The sequence below is a fragment of the Pleurodeles waltl genome, chromosome 7 (assembly GCF_031143425.1).
Source record: "Pleurodeles waltl isolate 20211129_DDA chromosome 7, aPleWal1.hap1.20221129, whole genome shotgun sequence".
Classification (NCBI taxonomy): Eukaryota; Metazoa; Chordata; class Amphibia; order Caudata; family Salamandridae; genus Pleurodeles; species Pleurodeles waltl.
The window spans coordinates 679846585-679873061 of NC_090446.1; the positions used below are offsets into that span (position 1 = coordinate 679846585).

At 50.1% G+C, this 26477-nt stretch overlaps 1 long non-coding RNA gene across 1 annotated transcript in view; it reads left to right on the top strand.

Moving 5' to 3' along the window:
- LOC138247302 (uncharacterized) overlaps positions 1-26477 on the top strand; it is a 192487-nt gene that overhangs the window by 34472 nt on the left and 131538 nt on the right. The window contains exon 2 of the long non-coding RNA XR_011194422.1: positions 14343-14384. This is a non-coding gene — a long non-coding RNA (uncharacterized lncRNA). The remainder of the gene's footprint in view (positions 1-14342; positions 14385-26477) is intronic.

The following is a 26477-nucleotide window of genomic DNA, read 5'->3' on the forward strand; positions in this document are numbered from 1 at the left end:
CGTCTCAAGCACCGCTCCGCTGGACCCTTCCTGTCAAGCACCGCTCCGCTGGGCCCCGCCGTCTCAAGCACCGCTCCGCTGGGCCCCGCCGTCTCAAGCACCGCTCCGCTGGGCCCCCGCCGTCTCAAGCACCGCTCCGCTGGGCCCTTCCTGTCAAGCACCGCTCCGCTGGGCCCCGCCGTCTCAAGCACCACTCCGCTGGGCCCCGCCGTCTCAAGCACCGCTCCGCTGGACCCTTCCTGTCAAGCACCGCTCCGCTGGGCCCCGCCGTCTCAAGCACCGCTCCACTGGGCCCTTCCTGTCAAGCACCGCTCCGCTGGGCCCCGCCGTCTCAAGCACCGCTCGCTGGGCCCTTCCTGTCAAGCACCGCTCCGCTGGGCCCCGCCGTCTCAAGCACCGCTCCGCTGGGCCCTTCCTGTCAAGCACCGCTCCGCTGGGCCCCGCCGTCTCAAGCACCGCTGGCCCAATGACAGTGCCGGTTCTGTGTCGTGATAATGTTCACGCTGCACTCGGGCCACCCTGCCTCCTCCATTGCCTGTGGAGACTGTTATCCACTTGATGGACTGTGGCTTTGCACTCCCCAGGATATGACAGTGGGCAAGCCACCCACTGTAGAGACTTGAGAGACTGTGGCTTTGCACTCCCCAGGATATGGCAGTGGGCAAGCCACCCACTGTAGAGACTTGAGAGACTGTGGCTTTGCACTCCCCAGGATATGGCAGTGGGCAAGCCACCCACTGTAGAGACTTGAGAGACTGTGGCTTTGCACTCCCCAGGATTGAACAGTGGGCATGGTGGCCCTTTCTTGGATCTGGCGTCGTGGACTCATGTGGCTGTGGTGCCCCCCCTTCCCTTCCCCCTGAGGTGCCTGTAGTTTTGTCATCTGATGCCCCTACAGTGTTCTCTCCAACGGACTCAGGTCTCATGTGTTGATACACTTTGGCCCACGGACATTTGCAATTTCTGTGACTGTGCGGGACTTTCTGCCTGTATTTCTCGGATACGCAATGTTTACATTTGGAATTTTTTGCATCATTTTCCTATTTTACCATGTCTTCAATGAACCTATTTTTTACATAAATGTTGTTTCTCACGTTAATCATATCTTTTCGTTATTCCGGGGGGTTTGGGTGGGGTCACTTTGACTTGGTGCTCTGCATTGGTGTGTAGATAGTTGGGGGGTGGATGTAATGCGTATGTGTGTGCCCGTAACCCTTCCTCCTCCCCCCCTCCCCTGTGTCGTAGGTGCGGTACTCACCGTTGTCGTCTGCGCCGGAGTTCGTACTCGTGGTAGATGAGCAGGTAGACGAGAGCAGGTAGGATGTTCAATTCGGGCTCCATGCTGTCCTCCGTCCTCGTGGAGTGTATAGAGGTGAGCGTTTTCCCATTTGTAGTCTGTTTCCGCCGTGTTTTTATCGGCGGGGCTCCTGCCCCGGAAAAGGTGGAGGATTGGTGAGTTGTGATAGAGTGGGCGGTACATTGTCTGCCGCCTGCCTGTTGGCGGTGACCGCCGCGCTGTTTGTGTGTCCCGCCATGGCGGTCGGAGTGTTAAAGTGGCAGGCTCTGTTGGCGGTTCCTGCCAGGGTCAGAATTCCATTTTTTGGACCGCCAGCCTGTTGGCGGGTTGGCCGCCGCTTTATCACCGACCGCCAGGGACAGAATGACCCCCAAAGTCTGTTACAGGGTTGGTCAACTGTTGATTTTCAACTCCTAGTACTTGGATTAATTTTTCTGAAAGAGACTAATGTGGTACTTCTGCTGTTCGGACCAGAGAGTGCGTCGTCCCTGTGTCAAGCAAAAATTACCCATTACATTATAATTTTTATAGGGACCAATTTGATCTACTTCTAAGGATGCACCTAGCATGTAATTCTCGTCTTCTGAACTATTTGTTTGAAGAAGCTCTATAAATTCCTCATCACTCAGGTCCATTAGAGGAAACTGTGATGCTAGCTGATTCACATTTGCATTTGCAACTTAATTTAGATTAGGTTGGGGAACAATTATTTGCTGCTGAGTTATTGGCGCTTGGTGTATCTGCATCAGTTGTTCTTGGGGAACATTTACACTTTGCACTTGGGGTCTTTGACGTCTCTGCAGTTAAACCTGATTGATGCCTTGTACTTGAGCAACTCCAGTATTCTGTACCTCATTATTCATGTTATTAAGGGGATACTCCTCAAAGCCTGGACACCAACAACACTACCAGTCTGATCTACCTTAACACTACATCCTCTACCTCGAATGACATTAGTTCCTTGCTGTTGTCCTCCTTGCGTGTCACCAGTATTCACCATCATCTGCGGACTCTGACTAGCCTTCTGTGCTGCTTTCAATTGCAGGCCCACGACTTTCTCATTCAACTTTTTCTTCTTCAATTCCAATTCATCGCTGGAGTATTTTGCAAACCACAGGATTGCATCAATCTATTTGCTCTGCCAACAAATCAAATGCTGCTGAATCATCTAATTGTGACCTTTTTCAATCCTTGCACAAATCTGAACACAAAATGACCCATATCTTCAACTTCTATGGTTTCTGTACCACTGAAATGTTTGAAAGCCTGCAACAATCTTTCATAGTATGCATGAATCGACTCCTTCGATTCCTGTGTTGTCCTGTCAATCCTCTGCCAATCAATATCTTTGGTGGCACCTTGTTCTTCAGAAACGTAATCACCTTGTAATACCTTTTCATCACTTCTTCAGATGGTGCGCTTGTTACTGGATCTCTTGGAGGTTGACAGTCAGGCTAATCAACATTGATTTGAATTCAGTACACAAATCACTCGGAACCACATGTCAAATAATGTATTCAAATCCTCCCACAAACATTTTGAAAGCTTCACAAATCTCTCCGTCTGCTTGTACTATTCCACTAGCAGAGACACACTCCATCCTGTGGCGACCTAGGCTGCAAACTGCTGGTAGTGCCAGTGCTGTGGTGTGTGCAGGGTCCAGGATGTATCCTACAGCCTCGAACGGCTGCCCACTGGGGATGATGCTGATGTCCGATGTAGTGGCACCGGCTGGGCATGTGGCGTTACTTATGGCGGTGCAGGTAGCGGTGGCTGCGGGGGTGGCCGCGGCGGACATGCTGCCGGTGCTGCTCGTGGTGCAGGTGTCTGTAGTAGTGGAGGGAGACACCAGGCCATCTCCAGCAGCCTCGGACGGCTGACCACTGGGGAGGATGCTGGTGACTGTTGTTGCGGCAGTGGACTTGCAGGGACAACAGCGGAAGCCGATTTTGTGGCTGAGGTGCTGGCCTGGGATCTAGTAATCCTCGCCCTAGTGGAAGGGTGGGGGGGCGAGGTGTAGGGAAGAGGTCAACTTTAGCCAGGAAAAGGTTTTTTGACACACTGGGACGGGAAGATGGAGGGGGTGTGGGAGTGGAGGAAGAGGTAGTGGTTGTAGGAGGTGTTCCTCTTCTGAGTTTGGGTGAAGGTATATTGGCTGATGGCTGTTGTGAGGTGGATGGCTGTTGAGTGGGTGTGTGCCTGCGTTTGTATACTTCGGGAGGAAGGCTCACAGACACACTGGGAGAGAACACAGGGGACTTTTGCATGGTTGTGGGGGGTAGTGATTGCTCATGAGGGGTGTGTTCTGATGGGCATGCTGGTGATGGAGGCAGTGGCTGATGATGTAGTGCATGCAGGTGTGAGAGGAGATGCTTCTGGGAGGGAGGAGGACGAAGAGGAGGAGGGGGACACAGTGGAGGAAGTGGATGTTGGTATGTGTCCATGGGTATGCTGCTTGTGTGAGTGCCTGTGTGATGATGTGTGGTGCTTATGTTTTCCTGAGCCACTTTTGTGTGTTGATGTGTGTGCCTGCTGGACTGAAGGTGTGCTTGGGATTGGCTGAGATAGAGGGAATTGGGTCTGGGTAGTGGAAGTTGGAGGGGGTAGGCTGGACACAGGGACAATGGCTGCCATCAGTGCTGAGGCCTCTGTCTTCTGCCTGGATCGCAGGGACCGTTTGCGGGGTGGTTCTCCTTCTGCAGGGGGTGGGGTGCTGGTGGCCAGTTGGTCCTGTGGCAGGGCCTCCTGCCCCCTAGCGCCGGTGTAGGTAGAAGGCTGTTCATCTGTTTGGCTAGCGTCAGGGGCCCTTTGTTGTGCCACTGCCTCCCTCATGGTATTGCCCATGTCTGCCAGTACCCCTGCAATGGTGACCAGGATGGTGTAGGTTTTTGTGAGGTCCTCCCTGATCCTCTGGTACTGTCCCTCCTGCAGCAGCTGGGTCTCTTGAAGCTTGGCCAGTACCGTGCCCATGGTCTCCTGGGAATGGTGGTATGCTCCCGTGATGTTTGAAAGTGCCTCGTAGAGGGTCGGTTCCCTTGGCCTGTCCTCCCCCTGTCGCACAGCAGTCCTCCCAGTTTCCCTGTTATCCTGTGCCTCTGTCCCCTGAACTGTGTGCCCACTGACCCCAGGTCCCTGATCATCCTGTGTTTGTGGGGTTGCCTGGGGTCCCTGTAGTGGTGGACACACTGCTGATTGATGTGTCCTGGGGACAGTGGCATGGGTCCAATGGGTGGGTGCTGTGGTGGTGTTTCCTGTGGGGGGAGGCTCTATGGTGGGTTGGGACTGTGGCAGGGGAACCGACGGTCCAGAGGTCCCTGATGGGCCAGGTTGGTCATCGTGATCCAGGCATGCAGAGCTGCTGTCATCACTGTGGGCCTCTTCTGTGGGGGGACTGGATGTAGCTGGCACCTCCTCTCCGGTGATGTGGGGTAGGGGTCCTATTGTGATGCAAATGCATTGTTATTGTATCTGTGTGTGCCATCTTGTGCAATGGGTGTCTTTCCCTTATATAATGGTGGTTTCCCTGTCGCATTGGCCTTGTGTGATTGCTGATTGTGTGGGCTGGGTGAGTCTCTCTACTGGACATGCTGTGGTGATGGGTGTCCATGTATTGGTGTTGCATGCAGGGCTTGGTATTGGGATGTGTGGGTTGTGATGGTGGGGTAGATGTGAGGTGGTGGAGTGATGGGGGTGAGGGTAGGAGTTTGTGATGGCATGCACGTAGGGTGGGTGATAGAGTAGTAAAGATTTGACTTACCAGAGTCCAGTCCTCCTTCTACTCCAGCCAGGCCCTCAGGATGCATGATCGCCATGTTGTTGGTTGTGGGGGAGGAGGTGGGGGGGGTCCACCGCAAGTCCTCTGTACAGCAATTTGGTGTCTTGAAACCACGGAACGCACCTTCCCCTGTAGGTTGTTCCACCTCTTCCTGATGTCATCCCTGGTTCTTGGATGCTGTCCCACGGCATTGACCCTGTCCACGATTCTCCGCCATAGCTCCATCTTCCTTGCAATCGGCGTCTGCTGCACCTGTGATCTGAACAACTGTGGCTCTACCCGGATGGTTTCCTCCACCATGACCCTTAGCTCCTCCTCAGAAAACCTGGGGTGTCTTTGAGGTGCCATGGATGTGCTGTGAGTGATATGTTTCAGGTGATGTGTGGTGATGTGTTGGGATGTATACTGTAATGTGCGTGGATAGTGTATGAGTGATGGTGATCTGTGCCTCTGCTGGGTGTGTGCTCTTTGCTTGTCTCTCTGTGCTTGGTCTCTTTTTTTCGTTGAAAGAGTTGAGGGTAATGTGGGTGTGTGTTTTATAGTGTTGTGAGTGTGTGGGTGTGGTGTGTGTATTTGTGTCAGGTGTGTGTATTTTGAATTGTCCAATGTGGTGTAGTGTTGTAAGAGTGTGTGTATTTTTAGCACGGCCGTGTGTACCGCCAATGGTTTACCGCTGTTGAAAGACCACTGTGTTGATTTGTGGGTCGTGATACTGTGGCTGTATTCCTTTTGGCCTAACAGTGTGGGTTTTGCAATCGCCAGTTTATCACTGACCTTTGGTGTAGCGGACTTGTGTGGGTCTCTGTATATTGGCGGTATTATCTATGTGGGACATAATACCCGTGGAGGATTACCACCGCGGCCACTGTATCTTGGCAGCCGTGGGCACGGCGGTAAGCGGCATTTATCTCAAGGGTTGTAATGAGGGCCTATGTGATTTGGGTTGGCGCAACTGGAGCAGTAGGTACATTCGGGGTTCCATTTTGGGCAGCCTCACTTCTTGCTCCTTCCTCAGCTGAATGGTACAGAGGCAGACAATTAAACAAGATCTGCTTTATAAACTCATCATCTGAATCACTCCCATATGTCTCTGTCTTTTTCTCTTAAGTGCATGTTTTTTGCTTTTCCTGTCTCTCTCTTAGTCTTTGGTTCAGTGTTTTCTCCATCTTCACTAGAAATAGCTGGATACATTCTGACTCCCTCAAATATGTCTGCTCTCCAAAGTTTCTGTTCTGCATCCCATCTTGCCTCAGCAAGTGTTTTTATTGCTTTCTGCATTCTGTTCTCATATTTGGTTGTCATTTTGTGACATACTGTGAGTTCCCAAATACTAAGGGCTTCAAACTGTCCGGGTGTTGGAGGTGGTTTCTTCTCATAAAGCACTTGCCTCAGAATATCTAGAATCCTTAGGTTAAAAGTTCCATAACAGGGAAATGCTAAAGCAGCTTCTTTCTCAGTAATCTTGCACCATTGTTTAAGCCAACAACATGCATGAAATCCTTTTACATATGACACATAGTGACCCAGAGTACCTTCTGGTGGGGTCTCTATGCCTTCTCTAACTGGAACAAATACATCTTCTTTCAATGTACTTTTTAACGCTTTGAGGGATTTCATTTTCAATCAAATACAATAAATTACAATGACTTTCGATTGCACTCAACTTCAGTCCCACAATTCTTCTCTTTCAATGTTCTCAACCAACAGCATTGTGGCACTGCCCACCAATACCAATGTGGCTTCACACCAACTGACCTATTCCAGTGTGAAACACAATGATGTCACACTCACTTCTTTCAGTGATGCAGTTGCTTCGGAATTGTCTCTCGCGCAATCGCTCACACAAGCTTAATGCAAAATATTGTGAGCAAAAACCAACAACCTGTCTGTGCACTAAAGGGTAGGAATGCAAACAGTCCAAAGTTTTATGGAGATACACTTTCCTGTTGTAGCTTTCACAATTATACGGCGAGTGAACATTGATTATCAGTTCTCACTCCGGGTGGTACAGATCCTCCATGCACCCTTAGGATTCACTTAATGCCAACCACAACCTACACTAATTAAAGGAAAACTATTGGCTCTGTCAATGACATCTCATGCCAAACACCTCAATGCAGACAATAATTAACCAAGTGTCTTCTACACATGTACGTTATCCATGGATCTTAGGTCATGACAGACCCATTAACAACAACAACAACTGCAGACATTCTTTAGCAACAAGAGCCACAATCACCCGAGTACGATGACTCCGCAAAACACTTCACAACATCATACTTTACCTCAATCTTCAGGCCAAAAGCAATATAAGTGCAAAATGCTATTAATTCTCACACATTTGACTCCTACAGGAACAACGCTGGAACTTCATCAATCTACGGAACGAACCATGGGGACCTAAGTTGGGGATGGCACAATTTGAAATGTGCAATCGCATGGGACAAATCCTATCTCCCTTGTACTATACTCAAATGGTTCTCCCCCTTTATGGGACAAACCATAAGTCTGTTATCAGATCTGCTGGAGCATTTTCATCCATCACAGGAATCAATACTTGACAAGTTCAATGGATCTTTGGTACCAGCAAAAGGGTGTGGTAGAAGCAAACAACAAATTTCAATACAAACTAACTACCTTACACAGTATGACCCATGTGGCCATACACGGAAAACTCCAGTCAACAATAAAGTTAAGGAGTTTTATTACAAGTTTAAGCTCAAAGACATGTAGACAATTCTCAAGACAAACTTAGAAAGATACAGTATCACGAAGTGTTGTCCTAGACCATGAAACAGGTTAAGGCGAATAAACATTAAGAGAAGCAGGTATTCAATAAAGACAACACAGAAAATCAATGAAATGATCTTGTGGAAAGAAAACAAACATTGGTCAGTTTTAACAAGCATTAAAGCAATTTAGTTCATCTGAATACAGTTCTCTGGGCAAGGGTAAACCCTATGAATTAGCCAATCAGGTATACGAATGTGCTTGATGGAAGGTAGGTAGGCAAACCACAAAATACACAAAACCAGACAAAAATAATTTGTAAAGGAAATTTGGGGCATCAGGTCACAAACTAGAGTGGGCAAAAGGTAAGTGAAAAAGGAAAGGAAGATGTCAGCATTTAGAAGCTCAGTCAGTAGTCTTTTGGGGGTTGAGGGAAATTAACTCTCAGCAAGGCATTTCAAAGGGGTAAGGGCACATAGGGCAAAACCTCAAGGAGTTCAAGCCGTTCAGCATGCAGGAATGTAAAGTCTGCTCCTGTTCCAAGTCCAATTGGGGAATGGTATATTAAAGTTCACAGGGAAAGCTGATTCATCAAATTGTGAGTCCACCTGACATTAAAGGGGAAACATCCAATAGAAATCAATCATGTGACTCCAGTTTGAAACATCATGTTTTTCCAAGTCTGTCATGAGAACAGCATCCAGCTGTATACTTCCATGCAATGTTGAAACAAATGTTTAAATTGCTAGTTCACAGTTCAAGATGTTCCCTATTCAAGGTCGGATCTACAAAATATCTGTGCATAAGACAATAGACATCTATTACTAAACTAGTCTCCTCTTGGGTACCAAATCTAAAAGAAAAGTACACATTAGCAAGATGACTTGACAATTTCTGCACAGTCACAAAATAGAGGGCTTAGCAGGCCTCACTTAGGGTTATGCATGTGAATTAAAACAGCACTGTAGTGATACTGAAGGGCATTAAGCTCGCAGGAGTCGGTCGTCAGGTGTATAAGTGGTATTTATTGGTTATAGATTGAAAGTATGCTCTTGTGGTTAGTGTGTTCTCCTCTTTGTTTCTTCTGGATTTTGTTTGTTGGTGTTATGCAGGTTCCTGGACCTCACTCTACTTGTTCCCTCCGTCTCATAGGTTTACCGGGAAGCGCATGTGGAGAGAAACAGAGAGATATCAGAAAGTGATTTTTAGTTCCCTCGTTTTGTATTTCCCTTTTCTATCTTCTCCTGTCTTTCCTTCTTCTTGTTTCGTTCTTTCCTTTTCCTGCTGTCTTTTCCTTTCTTTTCCTATGTTTTCCTTGGACTGCGGGGTTTTTCTCTTTTTTTCACCTTTCTGCCAGCGAGTCTAGTCTCAATCTTTTCCTGTCTTTCCTCTTTCTTATCTCTCTTTTCCTTCTGCGCTATATCTTCTAAGGGTATGCTTTCCCTATTGTTTTACTCGTGACCTTGTCACTTCTCTTGTTACAATACAGGCACTTTCCTTTACGCGGTGCCTTGTTACTTCTTATGTGTATATCGCTGTTTTTCCTTATGCAGTGCCTTGTTACTGTGCCAGTAAGTGCTCTTCCCCTTATGCCACCCCACCTCTCCCCTCGATAATATCGTGCCTCCCCTTTTTAGTCTTTCTCCCTCCCGTCCTCCCGAACCTCAGGGCATTTTCCCCACACACCTGGAAATGCCACGCTTCTCCAGAAGCGTGGCGGGATCCGGCATTCCGTCTTCCAGGTCTACCGCGGTGTTGGACCTCCGTCAGTCGCTGGGTTGTTCACTTCCTGTCGGTTGGGAAGGAACCGTTCTCCCGGAATCCAACTTCTCTCTTCTCAGTGGGTCTCCTCCTCCTCCGTCTGTTTGCCTTCTCGTACTTCGTTCCACCAGTCTCCTCTCGCGCCGTCTTCCTCTCTCCCTACCTCTGCCGACGCCGACCCCTTTAACCGTCCTTCCCGTGACATGTCGAAAGCTGGCCGCTCATTGGTGGTGATGCCGGGCTGTTCCGGTGCAGCCCCGGCAGTGTCAGCACAAGTCAGGCTCATGTGCGGGCGAGATATGGCCAGCCCGTCACATACACTCCCCCTAGAGAGCGGCTGTTTGAGACGCTCGTTGCTGGATATCGGGACAGGAAATCTGCGTTCGTCATGTGGGAACCCTGGGAGTGCTGAATCTGAAAGGAGAAAGGCTGTAAAGAAAGGAACCACCTCATGATACAGGAATTGGTGTTCTTGTTGTAAGCGAGCCAGGTGAGGGGAGCATGATCGGTAACCAGAGTGAAGGACCTGCCGGAGAGATAGTATCTGAGTGATTCTACAGCCCATCTATCGCCAAGCATTCTTTCTCAATTGTGGGATAGTGTTTTTCCCTCGGTAGGAGCTTCCTGCTGATATAGAGGAGGGGATGTTGTGTCCCATCACCTTGTGTCTGGGAAAGTACCGCCCCCAAGACCCACATCAGGGGCGTCTGTTTGAAAAATGAAGGGCTTCTGAAAATCTGGCCAACATAATACTGGACCCGAAGTTAGGGTGGCTTTCAGTTGGTCAAAGCTTTGTCGTTCTGACTCAGTGGGAGGGGCGAGGTTATTGGGACACGACTTCTGTAACAGGTTAGTAAGAGGTTCTGCTAAAGTGGAGAATTGGGGAATGAAACGTCTGTAATAGCCCACCAAACCTAAGAAGGCTCTAACGTCCTTTTTTCTCCTGGGAAAACGTATGTTCATGATGGCCTCTATTTTCTCTACTTGTGGTCTGACCTGGCCTTTCCCCACGACAAAGCCCAAATACTTGATACTGGTTTGTCCCAACCAACATTTCTCCGGATTAGCAGTTAACTGAGCTGTTCTCAATGCCTGTAAAACGTTGTTTAAATGTTTCATTTGGTCTCCCCATGTCCTACTCTAAATGACAATATCATCAAGATTTGCTGCAGCATATTGATGATATGGCCGTAGGATTCTGTCCATGAGTCTTTGGAAAGTGGCTGGTGCCCCATGAAGCCCAAAGGGAAGGACCATAAATTGGTAGAGTCCTGAAGGGGTTGCAAAGGCAGTTTTTTCTTTTTCTTCTGGTCACATGGGTATTTGCCAGAATCCTTTTCTTAGGTCAAGGGTGGAAAAATACTGGGCTTGGCCTAGTTTCTCAATCAGTTCATCAATACGTGTCATGGGGTATGCATTAAAGTGGGTCAGTTCGTTAACCCGTCTGTAATCTACACAGAAACGGGTGCTTCCGTCCGCTTGGGTACTAGTACAACTGGGGAACACCAGGGAGTAGTTGACGGCTCAATAATGCTGGCCTCTAACATGGACTGGACTTCCTGTTCTATTATCACCTTCTTGGCTTCTGGGATACGATAAGGTCGCTCCCGGGAAACTTTATCTGTGTTAAGCCAAATGGGGTGTTGCACTAGAACTGTTCTACCAGGACACTTAGAGAAGACGTCTGCGTTCTTGTCTATCAGTGGGTGAGTTGGCTACGACAGGGTTCTGTGAGTACGGGGTTTATCCATGGGGTCTGAGTCCCATAGGGGTTTCTGGAGGGGAAGGAGGGATAGGGAATCTCTTCTGTGGTATCGCGTGTAATATACCTGACGGGTTGTTCACACGAGGGCTCTTGCCATTTCTTAAGGAGATTAATATGGTAGATCTGCTCCCTTCCGGTTCCTTGTGGGATTGCTAGTTTATAGGCAGTGGGGTTGATTTGTTCAATCACCTCATTAGGCCCCTGCCACCGGGCCAACAATTTTTTTTTGCTATTAGGGAGTAGGACTAACGCCTTGTTTCCTACCTTTAAACTACGAAACACACTTTGAGCGTCGAACACCTGTTTCTGTTTCAGCTGGGCGTCTTGCAAAGTGGTATGGGCTTCTTCCCACACCGTATGGAGACTTTCTCTTAAGTCGTGTGTATACGTTAAGAGGTCTTTTACTTCTTCTTCTGTTTCTTCCCACTGTTCAGCCAACATTTTGAGCAGGGTACGGGGTTGTCTACCAAACAACAACTTGAAGGGACTATGTCTCAGGGAGGTCTGAACATGGGTACGTATGGCGTATAATACAAGAGGTAGTTTTTTTTTCCCAATCTTTTCCCGCCTTGGAAATGCTTTTTCTGAGGATGGATTTAATTGTCCTATTGTACCTCCCCACCAACCCATCTGTTGGAGGGTGATAAACAGATGTTCTGATTTGTTTCACCCCGAGTGTTCTGCTCACCTCTGTCATGAGTCTGGATATGAAGGGGGTCCCTTGGTCGGTAAGTATTTCTTTAGGAAACCCTACCCTGGAGAAGAATTCTATCATCGCTTGTGCAATGGCTTTCGTGTGCATGCTGGGAATGGGAATAGCTTCTGGATACCGGGTGGCATAGTCCACCAATACCAACACATATTGTAGTCCCCTGATGAAGGGTGTGAGGGGCCCGATAATATTCATCCCCACTCTGGAAAAAGGGGTGTCTATGATAGGAAGGAGTTGAAGGGGAACTGGTCGGTGTGGAGATGGGTTATAGAGCTGGCATTTTGGACACTCTGAACAATGCTTACGGATCTCCCCAAACACTCCCGGCCAATAGAAGCGTCGTAATACTGCTTCCTCCGTCTTCTCCCTGCCCAGATGCCCTTCCCCGTTATCCCCATGCACCATGTGTAACACCTGTTGTCGATGGCTTCTGGGCACAACTATTTGTAAGTCTTTCCCTCCTGTCGTAGTGGGCCTCCTATACAGTAGATCGTTTTGTAATAGGAACCTGGGACCTACCACCTGATCATCCGGAGACGCCTGATGCCATGCATGTTTCACGGAGGGATCCTCGCTTTGATCTGCCGAAAATCTCCTGTAATGGTACAAAACTACTGGCTGTTTAGGGAATATCACGTTTCAGGTCTTTCTGTATATGATTGTGACGCTGTTCCCTTTTCTGTTTTCTACTGAGGATAACATGGGGTTCTTTATATTCCTCCACACCAGCTTCAATAGGTACCCCCTCCCACCAGGTTCTAAGGATATGTTCATGTCCTGCTTTGGTTAAGAGAGAGGGGAAGTCTTCATAGACCGTTCCGAGGATGATATCCTCGCCCAAATGGGAAAGTACACCCACCTATATTGTCTCATTATTATTTCTCCAATTTAATTGTATGGTGGCCACTGGATAATACCGTTGGTCGCCATGTATGCATGCTATTAAGACCTGGGCCTGTGGATCCTCTTGACCTGGTAATACTAGCGTCTGTCTGATTACACTCTGACTACACCCTGAGTATATTACGGCTGTTCTTTCCACATCATTGATTAAGACAGACAGGGTGTACTTTGGTTTCTCCCCTCCGGACCAGAACACCCGCCCTCTTGTCAACCCAATCTCCATGGGTTCCTCAGTATCCCTTTTTTGTGGGCAGTGTCTAGCGATATGACCCCCTTCCGAGCAGTGGTAGCACTGGGGACCTGTGACCGGATAGCTGGGAGTCGCCGTTGGTGCCGGTTGGGAACGTTCTGGGCCACATATCAGCACAGGTCGATGGGTGGTGCTTTTTGCTATGGTAGGTTGGACAGGGGAGGGAAGTGGAGGTCTGCTAGCTGTAGCACGGAAGTCCGGGCCTCTATGATATGCACATGCAAGGTCTACGGCTGTCTCGTTAGTCAGGCCCAGATGTTGTCAGACCCAGTTGCGTGTTGTGGAAGGCAAGGCATCCAGATACTGTTCAAGGACTATAGTATCAAACATTTCTTCCCTGTTTTTTTCGGTCGGGTGTAGCCATCTCCCTGCTGCATGCTGGACTCTGTAGTATAAGGTGCGAGGGTTCTCTTGATGCTGCCACTTAACTTGGCAGAACCTAGTGCAGTAGCTTTCACTGTCCAGCCCGACACGTTCCAAGATGGTTTTCTTTATGTCTCTGTAAGGGAGAGTGCCACTGGGGTTAATAGCTTGATAAGTGGCCTGTAAATGGCCTGTGAGTAGTGGCACTATATACTGGCCCCACTTATCCTCTGGCCAGTTTGCCCTGCTGGCAACTCTTTCAAAATTTGTGAAGAAAGAGTCCAGATCTTCTTGTTCCTGATATCGCTGTAGTACACTACTTGATACATTTGGATGAACCTTTGTATGTGCGATTGTGTCTGTAAGCTTCCCCAGGGCTGTTTTGTGCACCAGCTGGTTGTTTGCTATGATTGTCGCCTGACTTTTAAGTGCTGTCTGTAAAACCTCACGTTCTTCCTTGGCTTCTTTCATCTGTTGTTCCCATACAAGTTGTAGGTGACGCTGCCCCTCAGCCAGCTGGGCTATTATATCTGCCATGGTTGGTTTCTCCTCCATTTTTTGTGTGTTCCTCTAGATCCCACTTCTGACACCACTTGTAGCGATACTGAAGGGCATTAAGCACGCAGGAGTCGGTCGTCAGGTATATAAGTGGTATTAATTGGTTATAGATTGAAAGTATGCTCTTGTGGTTAGTGTGTTCTCCTCTTTATTTCTTCTGGATTTTGTTTGTTGGTGTTATGCAGGTTCCTTGACCTCACTCTTCTTCTTGTTCCCTCCTTCTCATAGGTTTCCCAGGAAGAGCATGTGGAGAGAAACAGAGAGATATTGGTAAGTGATTTTTGATTCCCTCGTTTTGTATTTTCCTTTTCTATCTCCTCCTGTCTTTCCTTCTTCTTGTTTCATTCTTTCCTTTTCCTGCTGTCTTTTCCTTTCTTTTCCTATGTTTTCCTTGGACTGCGGGGGTTTTTCTCATTTTTTCACCTTTTTGCCAGCGAGTCTTGTCTCAGTCTTTTCCTGTACTTCCTCTTTCTTATCTCTCTTTTGCTTCTGCACTATATCTTCTAAGGGTATGCTTTCCCTATTGTTTTACTTGTGACCTTGTCACTTCTCTTGTTACAATACAGGCTCTTTCCTCACGCGGTGCCACCTCTCCCCGTGATAATATCGTGCCTCCCCTTTTTAGTCTTTCTCCCTCCCGTCCTCCCGACCCTCAGGGCAGTTTCCCCACACACCTGGAAATGCCACGCTTCTCCAGAAGCGTGGCGAGATCCGGCATTTCAGTCTTCTCGGTCTACCGCGGTGTTGGACCTCCGTCAGTCGCTGGGTTGTTCACTTCCCGTCGGTTGGGAAGGAACTGTTCTCACGGAATCTAACTTCTCTCTTCTCGATGGGTCTCCCTCCTCCGTCCGTTCGCCTCCTCGTACTTCGTTCCACCAGTCTCCTCTCGCGACGTCTTCCTCTCTCCCTACTACTGCCGACCCCTTTAACCGCCCTCATTCCCGCGACATGTTTAAAGCTGGCCGCTCATTGGTGGTGATGCCGGGCTGTTCCGGTGCAGCCCCGGTAGTGTCAGCACAAGTCAGGCTCATGTGCGGGCGAGATATGGCCAGCCCGTCACAAGCACCTTAATGCAAACTAATACATTCAGCATTAATAAGTATTCATTAAAATTCATGTTATAGTAACTTTGAAACAAAATAACTTTGTCAATACAATTACATTAATATGGCACAGAAGTGCATTTCTCTATTTTTGCACATCCATTTAAAACACTAAATATTAGAAATTCGATATTGTTACAATGCAGAATATTAGTTTAAACTCTAAACTATAACAAAACGTCAGCTTACTTCTTCAAACATGTTATCTTTTTATGATACCACCTAGGTTTAGCATCTAGTCTAGATTGAATGCACGGTAACATGACTTCTTAGTGCATCACTTTACAGTCAAACTATTAGTATGTAAATTAACATGATGCATAAACTGTCATGTGCAGATGATCAATGTGACAATGATACTGTATATCGGTTGACGACAAAAGGAATTATGTAGACTTACAATTAACATAAATAAAAGGGACAATTATTAATTAAAATTGCATTTATTTTATCTATAGATTTGTTATAATGTACTCATGTCATGAATGGACACTACAGTGTTCAGTGGGTGTAAGGGTATGGGAAGGATAGGGGTGAATGCAACCTCAAATTATCTAGGTGCAAACAGTTAATGGAAGAGTTGTGGGGTTAGTTGTAGATCTCATGCGGTCTCATTGCAAAGGTGCAATGACAGAGCATTTCACATGTATAAGCATTGTTGAACTAAAGACCTACTCCCAGAACATTTAGGCCCTCATTACAACCCTGGCGGTAAATGCCGCCTACCGCTGTGTTGACGGCTGACAACATACGGTGACAGAGGTGTAGGAAAGTACCATCTTGCCTGGCATGTTACCCCCATTTTTACTAGTATGTATGTTTGTTTTTGCCAGTGTCACTGGGATCCTGCTACCCAGGACCCCAGTGCTCATAAAGTATGCCCTGTATGTGTTCCCTGTGTGGTGCCTAACTGTATCACTGAGGCTCTGCTAACCAGAACCTCAGTGTTTATGCTCTCTCTGCTTTTAAAATTGTCACTGCAGGCTAGTGACTAATTTTACCACTTCTGATTGGCACACTGGAACACCCTTATAATTCCCTAGTATATGGTAGCTAGGTACCCAGGGTATTGGGGTTCCAGGAGATCCCTATGGGCTGCAGCATTTCTTTTGCCACCGATAGGGAGCTCAGACAATTCTTACACAGGACTGTCACTGCAGCCTGAGTGAAAAACGTCCACGTTATTTCACAGCCATTTTACACTGCACTTAAGTAACTTATAAGTCACCTATTTGTCTAACCCTCACTTAGTGAAGGTTAGGTGCAAAGTTACTTAGTGGGAGGGTACCCTGGTACTAGCCAAAGTGCCCCACATTGTTCAGGGCAATTTCCCCGGACTTTGTGAGTGCGGGGACACCATTACACGCGTGCACTACATATAGGTCAATAGCTATATGTAGCGTCACCATGGTAACTCTGAACATGGCCATGTAACATGTCTAGGATCATGGAATTGTCACCCCAATACCATTCTGGTATTGGGGTGACAATTCCATGCATCCCGGGTCTCCAGCATAGTGCCCGGGCACCGCCAAACTAACTTTCCGGGGTTTTCTCTGCAGCTACCGCTGCTGCCATCCCTCAGACAGGTTTCTGCCACCCTGGGGCCTGGGCAGCCCAGTCCCAGGAAGGCAGAACAAAATATTTCCTCTGAGAGAGGGTGTTACACCTTCTCCCTTTGGAAATAGGTGTGAAGGGCCTGAGAGGAGTAGCCTCTCCTGGCCTCTGGAAATGCTTTGAAGGGCACAGATGGTGCCCTCCTTGCATAAGCCAGTCTACACCGGTTCAGGGATCCCCCCAGCCCTGCTCTGGCGCGTAACTGGACAAAGGAAAGGGGAGTGACTACTCCCCTGACCAACACCTCCCAGGGGAGGTGCCCAGAGCTCCTCCAGTGTGTCTCAGACCTCTGCCATTGTGGATGCAGATGTGTGAGGGTGCAATGGACACCTCTGAATGACCAGTGCCAGCAGGTGACGTCAGAGACCCCTCCTGATAGGTGCTTACCTTTCTCTGTAGCCAATCCTCCTCTGAGGGCTATTTAGGTTCTCTCCTGGGGGTATCTCACCAGATAACGAATGCAAGAGCTCACCAGAGTTCCTCTGCACTTCCCTCTTTGACTTCTGCCAAGGATCGACTGCTGACTGCTCCACGATGCCTGCAAAACCACAACAAAGGAGCAAGCAGACTACCAGCAACATTGTAGTGCCTAATCCTGCCAGCTTTCTCGACTGTTTCCTGGTGGTGCATGCTCTGAGGGCTGTCTGCCTTCACCCTGCACTGGTAGCTCAGAAGAAATCTCCTGTGGGTCGATGGAATCTTCCCCCTGCCAACGCAGGCACCAAACTTCTGCATCACCAGTCCTCTGGGTCCCCTCTCAGCCTGACGAGCGTGGTCCCTGGAACACAGGAGCTGGGTCCAAGTATCCTCGACAGTCCAGTGGCCCTTCTGTCTAAATTTGGTGGAGGTAAGTCCTTGCCTCCCCACGGCAGACAGTAATCTTGTGCACTGCGTGAACTGCTGGTGCTAGGGCTTTTGTGCACTTTTGCAAGACTTCCTTCATGCACAGCCTAGCCCAGGTCCCCAGCATTCCGTCCTGCATTGCCCAAATCGCTGAGTTGGACTCCGACTTCGTGGGACTCCCTTTTGTTGTGCTGAGTTGACTGTCGTGCTCAGATCTTCTGAATTAACCGTGACTCTTGCAGCTAGCAAGGCTTGTTTGCAGTCTTTCTGTGTGGAAACAACTCTTCATCCTCCATCACACCCTGGGACATCTTCTGACCAAAGGAGAAGTTCCTGGCATCTTCCTTTGTTGCAGAATCTTTGGCTTCTTTCACCCAGAGGCAGCACTTTTGCACCTTCATCTGGGGTTTAGTGGGCTCCTGCCCCCCCGAACACTTGCTTGACTCTTGGACTTGGTCCCCTTCCTTTGCAGGTCCTCAGGTCCAGGAATCCATCTTCAGTGCTTCGCAGTCAGTTGTTGTTCTTGCAGAATCCCCTACCTCGACTTTACTGTCTTTCTGGGGGTAGTAGGGTAACTTTACTCCTACTTTTCAGGGTCTTGGGGTGGGGTATCTTGGACACCCTTAGTGTTTTCTTACAATCCCAGTGACCCTCTTCACACTATACTCGGCCTGGGGTCCATTTGTGGTTCGCATTCCACTTTTGGAGTATATGGTTTGTGTTGCCCCTAGGCCTATTCTCTCCTATTGCATTCTATTGTGTTCTACAGTGTTTGTACTACTTTTCTAACTGTTTACCTACCTGATTTGGTTGTGTGTGTATATCTTGTGTATATTACTTACCTCCTAAGGGAGTATATCCTCTGAGATACTTTTGGCATATTGTCACTAAAATAAAGTACCTTTATTTTTAGTAACTCTGAGTGATATAAGTGGTATAGTAGGAGCTTTGCATGTCTCCTAGTTCAGCCTAAGCTGCTCTGCTATAGCTACCTCTATCAGCCTAAGCTGCTAGAACACCTCTAATCTTCTAATAAGGGATAACTGGACCTGGAACAAGGTGTAAGTAGCACAAGGTACCCACTATAAGCCAGGCCAGCCTCCTACAAGCGGCGGTATTCCGCTACGGGTATTATGACCCACACTGAGAAATCCGCCACTATACAGACACCCACACAAGTCCGCCAGACCAAAGGTCAGTGATAAATTGGCAGTACCAAAACCCACACCGTTACGCCAACAGGAATACGCTCACAGTATTAGGACCCACGAATCAAAGCAGCGGTCTTTCAACAGCGGTAAACCATTGGCGAGACACACAGCCACGCTCAAAATACACACACACACTTACAAAACTACACCACATTGGACAATTCAAGCTACACACACCTGACACACATACACACCACACCCACACACCGATTCCAATATAAAACACACACCTACATTACCCACAACCCTTTCATTGAAAAAAAGATTGCCGACACAGAGAGACACAAGCCAGGAGCACCCACTCAATCTGAGCCACATAACACCATCACCCATACACCATCCATGCACCTCACACCACACACCACAACACATTACCCCACACATCACCGCACACATCCTCACACATATCACTCACACCACATTCATGGCACCCCAAAGACACCCCAGGTTTTCAGGAGGAGCTAAGGGTCATGGTGTAGGAAATTATCCGGGTAGAGCCACAGCTATTCAGATCACAGGTGCAGCAGACGTCCATTGCTAGGAAGATGGAGCTAAGGCGGAGGATCGTGGACAGGGTCAACGCCGTGGGACAGCCCCCAAGAACAAGGGATGACATCAGGGAGAGGTGGAACGACCTACGTGGGAAGGTGTGTTCCATGGTTGCAATTCTCCAGGTAGCTGTATAGAGGACTGGTGGTGGGCCCCCACCTCCTCCCCTACAAATAACAACATGGGAGGATCAAGTCTTGGCAATAATGCATCCCGAGGGCCTCGCAGGAGTAGCAGGAGGACTGGACTATGGTAAGTCAAATCTTTACTACTATATCCACCACCCTACCTGCATGCCAACACAAACTCCTAGCCCCTAACCTCACCCCCATCACTCCACCACCTCACATACACCCCACCATCACAACCCATCCATCCCAAAACTAAGCCCTGCATGTAACACCAATCCATGGACCCCCATCACAGACCTGCATGGACACCCATCACTACAGCATGCCCATTAGAGAGAATCACCTAGCCCACAAAATCACCACACACACAAGCCTAAGCTTCCAGGGCTATCTCACCCATACAGGGAAACAAATCCATGCACAAGATGGCACAGGCAGATACAATAACACTGCATTTTCAACCCCACAGGACCCCTACTCAACATCACCGGAGAGGAGTTGCCACCAACATCCAAGTCTCCCCCAGAGGAGGCCTACAGTGAAGACAGCAGCTCTGGACGCATGGATCAGGATGACCAACCTGGCCCATCATGAACCTCTGGACAGTCGGTTACCCTGCCACAGTCCCAACCCACCACAGAGCCTCCCCCTCAGGAAACACCTGCACAGCACCCACCCAGTGGGCCCATGCCACTGTCCCCAGGACATGTCAATCAGCAGTGTGTCCACCACTACAGGGACCCCAGGCAACCCCACAAACACAGGACGATCAGGAACCTGGGGTCAGTGGCAGTGGGCACACGGTTCAGGGGACAGAGGCACAGGACAACAGGGAAGTGGGAGGACTGCTGTGTGACAGGGGGAGGACAGGCCCAGGGACCCCACTCTCCAGCAGGAACTCTCCAACATCCTGGGAGCATACAACCATTCCCAGGAGACCATGGGCCAGATACTGTACAAGTTTCATGAGATCCAGAAGGCTGCAGGAGGGACAGTACAAGGGGATCACAGAGGACCTCAAAAACATCTACACCATCCTGGTCACCATTGCAGGGGTGCTGGCAGACATGGGCAAGACCATGAGGGAGGCAGTAGCACACCAACGGGCCCCTGACACTAGCCACACCAAAGAACAGCCCTCCACCTCCGCCGGCGCTAGTGGATAGGAGGCCCCACCACAGGACCAACATGCCGCCAGCAACCCACCCCCTGCAGAAGGAGAACCACCCCACAAAAGGGTCCCTGTGATTCAGGCAGAAGAACATTGCCAAGACGCCCATCAGGAAATAAGACTCTCCTGATTGTCACCCTTCTGTCCCACTCTGTCACCCTGTCCACCTTGAACTGCCATTACTTCCCTTCCTATGCCCCATTGGACAATGCACCTGTGATACAAAGAGACTTGTCTCTAACTGGACATTCCTCCACCATCACCCTAGCCCATTGCACATCCCCCTCTATGTATGAGCACTTAAATAAACCCCCTTGGAACAAATACTAATCTTGAGTCTGTCAAATGATTGAATCATGTATTAGCACAACATTCTGAAAACATTACAAGTCATATATACAGTCATTTATACGTTGGTATGACGTTTAGTGGGCAGCAATAAACATACCAGGAGCCAGAGTGGGCCACAGAGATCTGAAAATAGAGATGCCAAAGGGTCCAGTATGTGGCCATAGACATAGGGAAATCAGGCTGCCATGTACAATGTCCTACAGAAAACTGAAATATACTGTAAAGTGAAGTTACAGTGTCTTACCTGTGTGTCACTGGAAGTACTGTTGAATTATATTAATTCTGTTGTCTCCTCTTCCTCACTGTCCACAGGCTCCACCACTGCCACTAGACCATCTCCAGGCTCATCTTCCTGCAGAAAAGGCACCTGGCGTCATAAGGCCAGGTTGTGCAACATGCAACAATGATCTGGCACACCTTCTTGGATGAGTAGTACAGGGATACACCTGTCAGATGGAGGCACCGGAACCTGGCCTTTAGGAGGCCAAAGGTTTGTTCAATGATCCTCCTTGTTCGCTCATGTGCCTCATTGCAACATTCCTGTGCCCTTGTCCTGGCATTCCTCTCTGGGGTCAGTAGCCATGAGAGGTTGGGGTAACCAGAGCCACCTGCAAATATCGAGGGATACCTGTTAGGCACACACTAACCCTTAGGGACAACCACATACCCAGACACAAACTTATACTGGGTGGTGACCTTGGGCTCACCTATTAGCCACACCATGTGCCTCGGGAGTTGGCCCGTCACATATGGGATGCTCTTATTACTCAAGATAAAGGCATGCACAGAGCCAGGAAACTTTGCATTCCCATGGGTGATGTACTGGTCCGCCAAACACACCATCTGCACATTCACAGAGTGATAGCTTTTTCTATTCCTGAACACTTGTTTATTTCTGCGGGGTGGGACAAATGCTACATATGTACCATCTATGGCACCAATGATGTTTGGGATATGTTCCAGGGCATAAAAGTCAGCTTTCACTGTGGCCAAATCCTCCACCTGGGGGAATACAATGTAGCTGCGCATGTGTTTCAGCAGGGCTGACAACACTCTGGTCAACATGTTTGAGAACATTGGCTGAGACATCCCTGATGCCATGGCCACTGTTGTTTGGAAGAAACCACTTGCCAGGAAATGGAGCACTGACAGGACCTGCACTAGAGGGGGATACCTGTGGGCTGGCGAATAGCTGACATCAGGTCTGGCTCCAATTGGGCACACATTTCTTGGATTGTGGCCCGATCAAGTCTGTAGGTTAGGATAAAGGGCCTCATTCTCACCCTGGTGGTAATTACCGCCAGGGCAGAGGTCGGCGGTAGCACCGCCAACAGGCTGGCGGTGCTCCGCCGGGCATTCTGACCGCGGCGGTACAGCCGCGGGCAGAAGCGGAAAGCTGGCGGGCTACCGCCGACTTTCCGCTGCCCGTCTGAATCCTCCATGGCGGCGGAGCGCGCTCCGCCGCCATGGGGATTCAGACACCCCCTACCGCCATCCTGTTCATGGTGGCTCTCCCGCCAATGGCATGGGCACGGCAGGGGTAAGAGGGCCCCAAAAAGTATTTCAGTGTCTGCCCAGCAGACACTGAAATACGCGACGGGTGCAACTGCACCCGTCGCACCTTCCCACTCCGCCGGCTCAATTCTGAGCCGGCATCCTAGTGGGAAGGTTGATTTGCCCTGGGCTGGCGGGCGGCCTTTTGGCGGCCGCCCGCCAGCCCAGGGCAAATGTCAGAATCACCGCCGCGGTCTTTCGACCGCGGTGCGGTGTTCTGACGGCGGTACCTTGGCGGACGGCCTCAGCCGTCCGCCAAGGTCAGAATGACCGCCAAAGTGTCTGTCCTCCACAGTCGCAAGGTCCACCAGGGGTCTGTACACCGAAGGATGTCTCCATCTCCTATTCATCCTCAGCAGTTGAACTCTACGGTGGAAAACGGTGAGCAGAGGGTCATATTCACACATATGTGAAATTTAGAATACATTTTTTCCTTTACAGAAACAGTATGTGAATTTGAGAGTCAGTTGATGTGCCAGTGTCTGCTGTGATGCAGTCAGGTGCCATGGCCTGTGCCCCCCTGAAATGCCGGCTGCCTGACCTGTGAGGAGAGACAAGTGGAAATGAGGTAATTCTGCTGACGTTGTGGGCCGTTGCAGTCGGCGATCGACAACCGCCGTGCAACTTCACATTGGTTATCATTGGGCCCTATGGGTTCCAGGAGCCAATGACGATGTACGCTGGTGGTGATGGTACGCACCGCCGCAGACATGACTGCCATTTTCTATCTGTTCACTCACTTGCTACCTGACCTTCAACAGGAGAGGACCTACACTGCAAGTGCTGCTGTGACCTGTGTCTAGAAGCGACAATGGCTTATGTGTGTGGGGAAAGGGCCCCTGCCTTCACTGCAGAGTAGTTGAAGAAACTGGTGGATGGGGTCCTACCCCAGCACACGCTACTCTACGGTCCTCCAGACAAACAGGTGAGTACACTGTGAGCATGATGCTTGGGCCATGAATGTATGGATTGCTGAGTGTGTAAGTCAAATGTAGGGGGGGACTGAGGTGTCCTGGCCAGGGTGATGCATGTATGGTGGTCAATGTATGTGCGTCAGGGGATGGGAGATATCTGGTGGGCCATGAGTGTGACAGTCTGGATGGTTAACTAATGCCCTTTTCTGCTGTCTTTTCCATGCAGGTCAGCGCCCATCAGAAAAAGGGCATTTGGTGTGCCATCGCCAAGGAGGTGCGCACCCTGGGGTTCTTTAACAGCCAGAACACCCAGTGCTGCAAACGGTGGTAGGACTTGGGTGGGGCAAGGAAGACGGCGGAGGCCCAGCTGGGGCTGGCTTCCCAACGACAAAGAGGTGCCCATCGGACCCTGACCCCCCTGATGTTCTGCATCCTGGCGGTGGCCCATCGGAGTTGGATAGGCGATTGAAGGCATCACAGCAGCCACAAGGGAGTGAGTAGAGATTCAGATTCATGACTGTGCGTACGTTAAGGTTTACCTGGGTGGGGGATGTGAGCTGTGGGTGCCCCTAGGCCAGGGCGAACATGTTAGGATAGGTCCCTTGTTGGGCAGGCTCTGAAGCACTCCACCCCCAATAGTGTTAGTGGGCATCTACTACTGGGCAGGGTCCTGTGGGTTTCAGGTGTGCAGCTAATGGCGTTAGGCATTGTAACCTATGGGCTGGTGACTATCTTATTAACTGGTAGTGCATGGCCTAGTGCATAGGGCTGCTCCCTGTGAGTTGTGTACGCCAACTGTAGTGTTGTTGCTGACCAAGTGTATCTTCTGTCTCTCCCCCTCTTTGTTTTATCACACTGTCCTTGTGTGCATTAGCATAATAGGCTGAGGAGCAGAGGCACCAATGACGGAGGGAGCTGCATCCCACATGGGCCTGGAGGTAAAATCCACCGACGGTGAGGGCACCAGTGGGACGGAGGGTGAGGGGAGCACCACGACAGGGACAGGAGGGGACACCACAGACAGCGACTCCTTCTCAGATGGAAGCTCCCTGGTGGTGGCCGACCCCTCTGTGCCCACCCCAACAACAGGTACAGATGCCACCCCCCCACCAGCACCATCCTCCCAGCAGCCCCTCAGTGTGTTTCCCATGCCTGCTTACACAGGAAGGTGGGCATCTCCTTCGCCCCAGGCACCTCAGGCCCTGCCCCAGTCAGCCCTGTTGCCCTCAGTGAGGAGGCTATTGACCTCCTGAGATCCCTCACTGTTGGGCTGTCAATCATTCTGAATGCTATCCAGGGTGTCAAGAGGCATTTGCAACAAACAAATGCATACCTGGAGGGCATTCACTCTGACGTGGTGGTCCAACAGAGAGCATTTCAGGCTCTGGCCTCAGCACTTATGGCAGCCATTGTCCCTGTCTCTAGCCTCCCTCCTCCAACTTCCTCTACCCAGTCCCAATCCCCTCAACCTCAACCTATCCCAAGCACGCCTGCAGGCCAGCATTCACCCAAATCGCCAGACAAAAGTGGCTCAGGCAAACACAAGCGCCACACTTCATCTCACAGGCACTCACACAAGCACCATCCCCATGCAGACACACCAACATCCACTGCCTCTACCGTGTCTCCCTCCTCCTCCTTATCCACCTCCCTCCCAGTAGCGTCTCCACTCACCCCTGCATGCACTACATCCTTATCCACTACCTCCATCACTAGCACGCCCCCCATCACAACACACTCTTCACTGGCAGTCACCACCCCCACATCCATGCACATGTCCCCTGTCTCCTCTCCCAGTGTGTCTTTGACCTCTCCTCCCAAGGTACACAAACGCAAGCACCCACCCACCCAACAGCCATCCACCTCACAACAGCATCCAGCCTATGCACCTGGGCTCAAACTCAGCAGACTGACACCTCCTACAACCACTCCCTCTTCCTCCACTTCCAAACCCTCTCATTCTTCCCGCCCCGGTGTCCCTAAGAAGCTTTTCCTGGCAAACATTGACCTCTTCCCTACCCCTCCCCCACCATCCTTCCCCTCGGGACCAGGCTGGCCAGAACCCACCCCAGCACTTCAGCCACCAAATCGTTGTCCGCTGTGGTTCCTGCAGCTATCAAAGGCTCAAAGGGGGCACCCGTTGCCACCAACCCCTGCCAAGGCCAAAGCTATTCCGCCACCTGGCAAGGTGAAGAGAGGGAGAGAATCCAGTAAGGGCAAGGAGTCACAACCACCCAGCAAGGCCACCTCAAAGACTCCAGCTGCCAGACCCAAGGTCACACCACCACCTGCCAAGGTAAGGAAGGGGCAGAAAAAACCAGCCAAGGCACTTCAGCCGTCCGAGGCTGCAAGTGAAGGCCTGGTGGATACCAGCACAACCGCCAGCACCGCCACCTGCACCGTGGCCAGCACCGCCAGCAGCCCCACCGCTAGCACCGCCACAAGCCCCGCCAACTGCACCGCCACCTGCCCTGCCCAAAGCACCACTACTGTCAGCATCAACAGCCCCAGTGGGTTGCTGTCCAAGGCTGCATGAGAAGGGCTGGAGCCTTCCTCCACCACTGGCAGCACTGGCACCTGCACCACGGCCAGCACCGCCACCTGCACCACCGTTAGCACCACCGCAGGCCCTGCCGCAAGCACCGCCAACTGCACCGCTGACAGTAACACCACCAAGTGGGCAGTCGTCTGAGGCTGCAGGAGAAGGGCTGGAGCCTCCCTCCACCACTGGCACCACCCCCACCAGCCGTCGGATGGAATCTAGCCCTGCCTCAATGGACTGTCATGCAACCTGGTCCCTGCAAATCTCGTGCCTCAGACACCCAGGTGAGGGATTGTGAACTGCCACACCCCAAGTGTTGCATCACTGGGCACAGAGTCCCCTCCAGAACCTTTGGAGAAACGCATCCACTCACCCTA